An 11,387-nucleotide genomic window follows, 5' to 3' on the forward strand; every position below is an offset into this window, starting at 1 on the left:
TATTATTTATTTAATTTTCTATATCATATGACAAACATAAACTTTTTATTTGTAATATACAAACTTACTCTTATTCTTTTCGATTACCAAATAAACAAAAATTAATATTAAATCTTGTTCTACTTTAAATGTCGAATAGAATACTTCTATTTTTCTAATAAAATATTATTCTTAAATTTAAATTGTTAATTTAAGATATTTTTAAATAACCAAATTATTTATCACTAAAATCAAACTTTGTATTAATATATTATTTATTTTTATTTTCATTATTAAAAAAATTATTATATCTATTTTATTACGTAATTTTAAACAAATTGTATATAATTTCAATATTACTTTTATATAAAATTATATTTATTACGGGATTTTTAAATATAATTTATATTTTATCACTCAAATGGCTGCTTATTTGCTTCTTGAATAACATGTTTGACCACTGTATTTTCTTTTCAATAATTATCTCCGCAATCACCATATCTATCGTGTACCGAGTATACCCATTAGTTTTTTTTAAATATAATTTTCTTATTTTTTGGTATATAAAATCATCTTTATTCAAGCCGTGTAATACACGAGGGTTTTAAAGATATAACTTTTTTTTATTATTTGGTAAACAATATTACATTTATTCAACCCATGTAATACACGTGGTTTTAAAGATATAATTTTTTTTATTATTTGATATATAAAATTATATTTATTCAACCCGTGCAATAAAGAAGGTTTTTAAAGAAATATTATTTTATTATTTAGTATATAAAATTTATTTATTCAACCGTGTAATACACGGGGTTATAACCTAGTATTATCTCAATGAAATCTACTTTTAGGGTAAATTAAAAAATAACTAGTTATAAAAATAGTTGTCGTGTTGCGGCCAACTTCTTTTGTTATTTACTCTGTGTTTATATGTGTTTGAAATCATTACGAGCACGTTTCACACGGAACCGCTGACAAGAATAAAAAGAAAATGTAGAAAAAAACACTAAAAAATAACTGAAAAAAATATCAACTAAAAAAGTTGTATGGTAATGATGTTGTTCGGTAGAAACCCGTAGTCAGAGATAAGCAAATAGTAATTGGTACCGGTACCGAATTTCCTGAACCGAAAGAACCTAAATACCAGTTCGGTACTGACGTTTGGTGTTCCTGGTACCGGTTCGCTACCGGTTTTTATCTTCATATACTGATACCGTAACCGGGGTATCAGTTGGCATCGAACTCATCCCTACCCTTGAAACTAAAAAAAAAAGTTGTACGATACCGTTGTTCATACGGTACCTATGATCAAGGATGAGCAAATGGTACTGGGTAGCAGTACCTAACTTATCGAACTAAAAGACTATCAAACTCAATCCGATACCGACTTTTGGCGTTTTATGTATCAGGCTGGTGCTGGTTTTTACCTTCATGTACCGATAACGAACAAGTATTTTCGATATAAGTACTGATTGACACCAAACTTATAAGATTAAAAGGTAAAGAAAATAAGAATTTTATAATAATATTAAAATAATAAAACATAAAAAAAACTAAAAAACATTGTTCAGGTTTTTATCTTCATATACCGATACCGTAACCGGGGTATCAGTTGGCACCGAGGTCATCCCTACCCCTGAAACTAAAAAAAAGTTGTACGATATCGTTGTTGTTCGTACGGTACCTATGATCAGGGATGAGTAAATGGTACTGGGTAGCAGTACCAAACTTATCGAACTAAAAGACTATCAAACTCAATCCGGTACCGACTTTTGGCGTTTTATGTATCAGGCAGGTGCTGGTTTTTACATTCATGTACCGATAACGAACTGGTATTTTCGATACAAGTACCGATTGACACCAAACTTATAAGATTAAAATGTAAAGAAAATAAAAATTTTATAATAATATTAAAATAATAAAACATAAAAAAAAACTAAAAACACTATTCATTACGTTTTCTTCAGGCTGGTGTTGGTTTTTACCTTCATGTACCGATAACGAACTGAAATTTTCGATACAAGTACTGATTCACACCAAACTTATAAGATTAAAAGGTAAAGAAAATAACAATTTTATAATAATATAATATTAAAATAATAAAACATAAAAAAAACTTAAAACACTGTTCATTACGTTTTCTTTTTAATATATAGACAATAATGGGTTATATTGAAAGTCTTTCATTGTATTATATATGTATTTAAAAGGTTGGTGATGCAATTTTTGTCTGTAGCTTGTAATTAGTCTTAATGTATAGCTTTCGGTTTTTGTTTAAACGATTAAAGTTTGTTTATATTTGATTTTGTGTAAGTTGACCAAAGTCAAACGACATCCTCCTGTCGTTTGATTTGTACAATGCATTACAAACGACATATAGAAATCCAAACAACATTGGTTGTTGTTTGGAATGAGCTTATCGTTGGAATCACCAAACGATATTATGTGTCGTTTGGACCTGACCCAATGTGTTCGGGTTGCTGATGTTGTTTATATAAACGACAGTTGTCATTTAGACAAAAAGGTTTTAAGAGTTTTAGGAGCTTTGAGTGTGCACCTTGTGTAACCTATAACAAAACTCTGTCAAAATCAATATATGGAAGTTTATTGAGTATATCTTGGTGTTCTTGATTGTTTAATGCTTGGTTTGGTGCTATAACTTGGATCCTGCACTTGTTATTGCATTCATAACAAGAAATCATCATTGTTCAAAGATCAAAATCTGGGCCTTCTGTCACACCCTCAATTTCCACATGCGGAGTATTACAGTGAGGCATGTGACTGACAAGGATCATGCCACCAATCATGTTGAACAATTAATCTATCTATTATACTAAAACAATTCAACTTTGCCACATGCCCTATTCTTGACCAATCAATTGGGTGATGTGGACACCCTCTTAATCAAGATAATTCACTCATGGGCGCCAAACTCTTTTCCTCTATTCTTCTTCTCACATACGTTTCTTCACCCCGCCTCTCTCTTCAATCAAATAAATCTTTCCTTTTTTCCTGATTCATTTCCCTTTTCATAGTACAGAAACCCTAGGTTTCTTCTTCCTATGTGGCTTTGTTCTTGGTACAGGTATTTCAAGGTTACGATCTTCCACAATTATTTTGTTTTCGTATTTATTATTAATCGCTGATTTTCTGCCTATTGTCATCACAACATGGAGATTTGAAGCTCTTATTCCCCTTCAAATCTCTCAATACCTCTCTTAAAGTTGAAGCACCGATGTCATCGCACCATCAAAGTTGTTTATTTGAAGGTCATCGCTCTCTCTGGCTCATGAAATCAAGGTATGTCAATTAGTGTAAGGTGTTTCCCCAATTTTTGGTCAATTATCTTCTTCTCCATATATATTTTTGTTCAAATTAGGTTTTTTTTAATGATGGGAATGCGATTGGGACAGAGGGTTTTGGTAAATTAATCTTATATAATCCTCCAGGTATAGGATTATGAGAAAAGTGCATGTCGTTGTTGTTTTGGCTGATTACCCTCTTGCGCCGGAGCACCGGTACCCTGTGCAATATGACACTTGCTTTCGTGTGCTCAGGTTTTTTGATGTTGAAGAGAGTTGGTCTAAATCGTTACCAGAAAGTGCTAAACTTTCATGTTGTTTTCTCGCTAGGGAAGAGAAATCACCCTGTTGTTAGAAGAGAAATCACCATTCTGTAATAATCCATCGAATTCATTGTTGTTTTGCAATAATCGGTCTTCACGATTACACCATTTTGGGGTTCTAAGTATTTGAAATTGAGTTTTGGTGGGGATGAGAAGGCCGTCATGGAACAAATCTCAGGTGATCTAGCAGGTAATCGTGCTGAAAGCGTTGTTGGAACCGTTGCGCGGAGACCGATGACGGTGGCCGGAAACCCTACATTTCATCTCGGCAATATCAAACCCCAGCCACTCAGTGTACGTTTCATCTAAACATCATTATCTTCACTTTTATTATTTTAATTTTTTAATTGTTGTTAATAAAGTTACTAACACGCTTACAATCCATTATATATTATTGGATAATATACTATTATCGCTATTTGACAGCTAATTAGCCTTTTCACTTAGTTTTAAATACAGTTTGGGTATTTAGTATGGCTATAATATTTTAACATATAATGATATTAAACAGATAGTTGGTTTTTGCATCTGACTCTACAAATGGAATATATATGGAGCTGGTGCACACTCTGATTATGGTTTGGTTACTCTCTTGGCAATCGATAGTGTTTCTAGACTTCAAATATGCAAATTTGATATTACTGACTATGCGTATTTTTTTTTTCATTTTAAATATTTTTAAATAATTTTGGGTGATTTTATAGATATGCAAGGACAAAGACACGAAGCCTCAAGTGTGGGAATATGTCGAACCTTTAAAAGGGTATGGCGGTTGAATCTTTACACCATAGAAGATGATGGACAAGGTGTTCGTACATCTTGGATCGTTTAAAATTCAATTGCTTATACACACATTTCAGAGCGTTTGTGGTACATCTTGGCGATATGCTTGAACAATGGAGCAATGGTGTTTTCAGGTATAAGTTAATCTTTGGTTTTATAGATGATGATGGTTCTTTGAATTTCAAAAAAAGACTTCTATTGTAGAGAACTTAACTTAAAAAATTTTCCTCTAGGAAAAAAAACATAAAACTTAAGTAGGAATCCATGAAATTTTGACTCTTTAAAGTAATATCTTTGACTCAAAAAGTCAAATGGATTTGGTTTTACATGTCAACATTGCATAGAGTATTCTTCGGCAACAGAGTTGGTAATATGTTGGTGATCTCCGATGACTTGCTGAGAGTGTGAATTCAGTTTCTAAAAATGTTGTTGAATCAACATGAGTTATCAGTAGGGTATGTAGCACAATATGCTCAAAACTGTTGATTTTGAATTATTTTACACGAGTTGATGTTAACTAGCATCATCATATCTATAGCAGGTCAAGTGGTCACGTTTCTGATGTTGCAGCCATTAAATGTCTGTATCGGTGATGCTTTCCTATCACTAGCCCGTTATAATGGAGCAGTTTTTACTTACCAGAAAGCTTTAAACGCGTTCAAGGCAACAAAAGAAGACAATCATCCATCTGTTGCTGCGCACAGTTTTCGTCCGTTTGGCTAAACTTCATTACAAAATGGTGGAAGTTTCATGAATCAAAATCTTATTGCTTAAACACACTACGGATCTACGAGAACCCGATGCAAGGAAGTTCTAACGATGATATCGGTAGCGCGGGTTAATTGAAGTTGCTGGTATAGGTACTTTCAAGGTTACAATCTTCCACACATATTTTGTTTTCGTATTTATTATTAATCGCTGATTTTCTGCCTATTATCATCACAACATGGAGATTTGTTTTGTTTCAGTGTTTCAAAGTCTATGACAAACGTTTCTTTAATCCAGGAATCGGACCATATGTGAAGGTGGCATTTTAGATGTTTCTAAACATAGATATTACGCACTTTAGATGAGAAACATAAAGAAACGTTTGTCATAAATACTATTATTGATTTCAATTCTGTTTAAAATCTTACATATGGAAACAAGTGACAACATAAGGAAATGCAATACTCCTAGGACATTATCTTAGGTATTAACGACTGTAACTTCTTTACATTAGAGGTGGTAATTTGACATGTTCACTTCAGAAACGGGTCAAATGATGGTCATATATAAAATATACCTAAAAACGACAAGGTCAAATGGGGTGAGTAGTTTAAGACTCACCCATAGGTGTAAAATTGACACTAATTATTTGCAAAAAAAAAAAAAAAAAAAAAAAAAAAAAAAAAAACTTCAAAATTCTAGGAAGAAGCGTTTCGGCTAACCCAACCGAACCTAACCTGTTTGGCCTTTGACTTGTATCATTTACAAAAATTTCAATATTATGGGAAAAAAATTTTCGGCTAGCCCAACTGAACTTGGCCCGTTTGGCCTCTGACCCATTACTAAACGCACCCGCCCTTGCCATTACACTTATTTGTTTGAATGTTTAGGCTACAAAGTCAAGAGTACCCTTGGGTTCAACCAGGTGTGAAGTGGCCTTTGTGTTGGCCTGTTGGAGGCAACCTGGTCCTCATATACTATTCATCAACTTATTTTCTTTTTTTTTTAACACTTGAATTTTGACTAAAACTACTGTTGGAAACAGCCAGAGCCTGGCAATTTCAACAGATGGTCCGATTCCTTTTATGATCTATCTCTAATGGGTCAGACGGGTAAAACAAAAAGTTAATGAAAAAAGAAACCTGACAAATGGGGCAGGGATTGAAAGTCGCCCAAACTATAAGAATATACTTTTGTTAATCAAATTTGCAGCAAAAAGCCTCCTAAATATTTCAATGAAAGTCCCAAACGGATGGGCTCCACTGATACTGAAGTTTAACTGAAACTAAAAGCGAATATCGTAAATAGCTAGCTGAAGGAATTGCAGGAATTCAACACAATGCCTTCTACATGCATCGCGCTTTGGTAATTTTCGTAATTTATTTCATTTTTTTTTACTTTCATTTGTTGATCTGAATTATTTTATTACTAGAAGATTACAAGCTTTAATGGCTCTTTTGAGTTTTATTGTTTTGTTTACTATTTTATGTTTTATATGGGGTGCAGGTAGACTATGGGGTGTGGAGGGGCTTGGGTTGGGGGCATTGATCGACATATGGCGAGGGTGGGATTCACAAGTTAATACTCAAAAGCTAGGGGTGTGGTGGGGCGTCGCTTAGTTGGGCGTGGCCAGCCATCCGGGTCGCGTTTGTAGCTGAAATTCAAATTCTGGGTCATATTCGGCATCGACTGAAAGGCATTAACTATTTAGGAAACTATTTGGACCAACTAGCAAACTGGGCAGGCCGGGCAAGCACGGGTCACCGATTAAAGCGACTTTGGGTTAGAATGGGTTCGGGTCAATATGGGTTAGGATTAAAATGAGTTTGGGTTAAGACGGGTTCAGAGCAAAATGAGTTCGGCCCATTTAAAATATTATTAATTAAATTCGGGTCAATATGGGTTTGGAGCAAAATTAGTTCGGGTCAAACATGTAGTTTAAAGGAAATCTTTCAATTTTTGGAATCTCTTGAAAAAGTAAAGACTCGAAAATCGGAATGGGTAATGTGAAACGGGTAGTTTTAGATACAGGTTAAAAAAGTGAGTCAAGTCAGTTAACTTGCCAACATTTTTTTTAGTTTTGTACTAAAATAAGTAGTTAATGATGTGGGGGTATTTTGGAATTTTGGTGAGTGGTTCTATATTGAACCAGGTATTAGTGGGAAGAGTACTGTTTTTTTTAGATGCTAAGGGTGCTTGTGGGATTGGGATTTTTTGGTGATTGGGGAAGGTGTTTGGGGTGTTATGGGAGGGTGAAGGAGAGTTGAGATGGTTTTGAATTTTTGCAAGAAGTTTTGGGTTTTAATGTGTAGGATTAGGATGAACATAAAGGTTGATAAATTAAGAATGGTGCTGGTAGAGTGCAGCTTGGGTGCACGTATTTGGTTGTTGATAATTTGCAGATTGGCAGAGTGCTTTGGAAGGAGTTTCGTTTGGTTGTTGCTGCACTCAAGAGTGTGAAGACCGCTGATGTGTTTAAGGATTATGTTTTGTTTTGTATTTAACAGTTTTGTTGATGTTTTACTCTGGTTTATGATTGTTAGGTTTGACTTGTATGATAGGTTAATTTGGTGGTTTTTGTATAGATTGGGCAGGGACCGAGCTTTTAAGTCCATTTTGTTAGGCACTTTGTCCGTGGGGGTGGAGTGCCTTGGGTAGTATGTCCCGGGAACCTAAACCCCTGTAGTTGCGTATATTGTTTTCGTTATTAATAAAATTTACCAGAGTTGCCGCTCTATTTTACCAAAAAAAACCCTTAAGGTTATCATATTCATTATGATTTTGATAACTTTTTGTATCAAATCAGATTCATGAAGTTCAAATTGTTTCCGAGTTTCTCTCAATCATTGTACTCATTAATTTCAGTTTTCTTAAATTCGCTAGGTAAGTTGGGAAAAGAAAAATCTAGCGATGAGCTTTCACGTTGCCATGGACAAGTTGTTCCTTGCTCCCCCACGCAACTCCAAACCCCATGAGCAGTCCCCTTCATCGTGTATGTAGAAAAAAGTTTCTTTCAAACTGTATTTTTCCCAAATGTATGTTAATTCAGCAGCTGAAATGAATGATGCTTTGGTTTTATCAAGTACAATCATATTTTTAGGAGGTATCAAAGTACTTCATGAAAGGTTTGCATACATATGTTTTTTTTTTTTTTTTTGCTTTTTTTTTCATTTGATCAATTCAGATTTTGTTAGTGCATACATATGCTTTTTTTTCGGCGGGTCAAGGACGGCAAACCTACAGAAAAATAATAAATGTAGTGTATAAAGAAGTCTTTAAAGAATTGTGATTTTTTCGTAAACTTTTCTTTCAATTCAGTGTAATTTAATATTTACGTTAGTAATCGAACGTCTCTTTTATTAAAAAGTTTTCGTTCATACTATTAAATAATATATTGTATTATGAGGCCAACCGTGTAACACACGGGTTCTTAAACTAGAACTTATACTTTGGGATATTTATATTAACTTATTTTTTATAAGTAATGTGTGGACCCATTTGACAGGGAAGCCATTCGACAAAAAACAACTAGCGAGGTCAGTGGTACAGGAAGAAAGCCATGGCATCAAAAGAGTATAGGGCGAGCAAGACATGGAACATTGTGTGGAATCAAGGTAATACATAGACTTTGTAGCATTTATGTGTAATTGTTATCTAAGTGGTAAGATCATTGTTAATATTCGAACATTGTGTGGATTCCACCTTATTCATTCAATTGAACATTAACTTTATTGAAGATTGCAAAGTAGTAAGATTTTTTTTTAATTTTCAAAATTTACATAACTTTGTGATTTTTTAACGTTGACTTTGTAGTTTAGCCTGATTATGTTCATGTTGATTGATTGATACAGTAAGACGTTGTTGGAATTAGCGACTCCGAGAGTTAGCTTAAAGATATGGAGTAAAGCACACAAGAGATTCACCAGAAAAGTAAACGATCCTACCTGGTGCTTTGATACCATAAAGCATCAAAATCAAGTAAGTATACAATACAATCACCTCTCTGTATATAGAAGACGTGAGGAAATGAATGAATATAACATAGGTAACAGCACAACAAACTAAAATAAAACGTGTGCTTAACTCTCTCTATATATCTTGATGTGGTTTTGGGATACTACCATTACATATGTGCAATTGACATCGATATTTAAGCTTTGTTTGATCTGGCACATACAATCTTGGTGACATCAGTGTAATTGATTTGTTATGTTTATCTTTTTTTTTTTCATCGATCGACTGTAAGAGTTAGGCCTAATCTTTTTCCGTTTCATAAAGTTGTTATTCTTTTGTTTGATTTGCAGGATGATATAGTTGATTAAACGATTAACATGGGTATTTGTGGTAAGACTTCAGTTAACTAAACTAATAATCACCTGAGATCGATTATCAAATTCGTGAAGTCCATCTCCGGTTCGATATTATTAGCATATTAAGTGCAATAACATTCTGCTCGACTGCAAATATGAGGCTTATTTGGCTGATTTTGGGCTCGCGAAGCTAATGAATTCTGCCAATTATCAGCATGCCATGTCACGGGTCGCCGGATCATATGGATACATCGCTCCAGGCAAGTATTGTGTTGATTAAAGTAGTAATGATATAGGTTTTGTGATGCTACCTCACACTTAATTTGCATTTTCTTCTGACGCTGTAGGACTTGCTATTCACTTACAATACTACAGGCAATAGATTAGTGGAAATGAAAAAGGTACATGGAAATTCTGCTTCAAATTTTGGTCTCAGGCAGCTTCCCGTGGTTTATTACCCTTGAAATTTTGTAGTTTATCATCTTTCTCATAATCCCTTTCATTAGGCCCAGGTGTGTGTTTGGGTAATCATGAATTTATATGATGCATAAACCCTGAGAGTTTATAGTTTTAGCTTCATAGATTTAATGAAACCTACTCCACTGGGTAAGGTATAAATATCTTACACAATTGATGCTAGCAAGCTACGATGTTTGTTGCTGCTATTTTTTTTTCAATTTATCCATCCAATAGGGATAATTAAAAATAAGTATCAAATAAAACTATTTAATGATAAGTATTGGAATTCATTAATCGTGATTATATCTAATTATATATCTAATTCTTTTATAAGCTATAAATGTCTTAATTTTAAACTTCAAATTAGCACTAAAAGCATATTGTAAAAAGGCATATGGGTTGAACTTGAGGACAAGCTGATTAAATTGAGTTTTGCTTCATGATCTTTTCCATTATTTGAAATTTGAGAGATTAAATATTCTTCAAAATTTGCTATATCTTCACCTGTTTCTCTGGTATGTATTCCTCACATACAAAAAATATATGGTTGACTTAAGATTTATACTTTTAATATTTTTTATCAACTTTTTGCACAGGATCCGGATACCCAAAGCCAAGCGTATAGGATTCGATACAAGTGGGACGCGATTTCAGCAATGCCTACAAACTTATATGGTCCTAGCGACAATTTCCACCCTGAGAATGAATGTGTTTTGCCAACATTGATGAGGAGGTTTCATGATGCCAAACTTTCTGGAGACAAGGAAGTGGTGGTGTGGGGTCCAGGGTCATCGATGCGTGAATTCTTGCACGTCGATGATCTTGCTTATTTAGTGTCGTTTTTGTTGGAAAAATATTCAATCTGGGTCATGTTAATGTGGGAGTGGGAAGGAGGTTCCCATTAAGGAACTTGCAAAGTTGGTGAAAGAGGTTGTCAGGTTTGAGGTAGCGTTTGTGGGGGGATGGTTTGAAGCTTGATGATTGATGAAGTAGCAACGTCTCAATGAATTTCAAATGTGGTGTATAAAGAACATCTTTAAGGACTTGTGATTTTTTTTCATATTATTTTTTCTCAGTTAATTGTAATTTAATATTTACCTAAGTAATGCAACGTTTCTTTCATTTAAAAGTTTATGTCAACATTGTTAAATAACATAATTTATTGTGAGACCACCCGTGTAACACACGGGTACTTAAACTATGTGGTTTATAAAGACATATTCAACGAATTGTGATCATTGCATATACATGTATTTCAATTTGTCGTCGTAAGCTAATATATTCGTTTGTGTTTTAGTGTGTATAAAATCATAATATTTATGTCAACGGTGATAATAAAGATATTTTCTTTTAGCAGCCTGTGAAATTCGTGGGTATAAAGAGATTTTCAACGAATTGTGATTTCTGCATATTGATGGTTAATAAAAGGTTTTTACCTGATCCGTTTCAACACGTATATTTATTGATAACATTTTATGTAAACGACGATGATGATGAGATATTATCTTTAATCAACCCGT

The 11,387-nt window shown here is 33.7% G+C and overlaps 1 long non-coding RNA gene across 8 annotated transcripts; it reads left to right on the forward strand.

The window, feature by feature from the left end:
• Nucleotides 1–2,937: 2,937 nt before the first annotated feature.
• On the forward strand, nucleotides 2,938–9,672 carry LOC110921951. 8 transcript variants are annotated; one of them, XR_004871659.1, is made up of 10 exons: nucleotides 2,938–3,067; nucleotides 3,159–3,901; nucleotides 4,119–4,185; nucleotides 4,312–4,524; nucleotides 4,735–4,845; nucleotides 4,929–6,463; nucleotides 6,605–8,090; nucleotides 8,604–8,712; nucleotides 8,950–9,076; nucleotides 9,403–9,672. It is a non-coding gene; the product is annotated as an uncharacterized LOC110921951 (long non-coding RNA). The 8 variants fall into 8 exon arrangements; XR_004871660.1 differs by having other exon boundaries at nucleotides 4,932–6,463; XR_004871657.1 differs by having other exon boundaries at nucleotides 3,159–3,282; nucleotides 3,432–3,901; nucleotides 4,312–4,845.
• The last annotated feature ends 1,715 nt before the right edge of the window (nucleotides 9,673–11,387 follow it).

Source organism: Helianthus annuus, chromosome 11 (assembly GCF_002127325.2).
Source record: "Helianthus annuus cultivar XRQ/B chromosome 11, HanXRQr2.0-SUNRISE, whole genome shotgun sequence".
In the NCBI taxonomy this organism is placed as follows: Eukaryota; Viridiplantae; Streptophyta; class Magnoliopsida; order Asterales; family Asteraceae; genus Helianthus; species Helianthus annuus.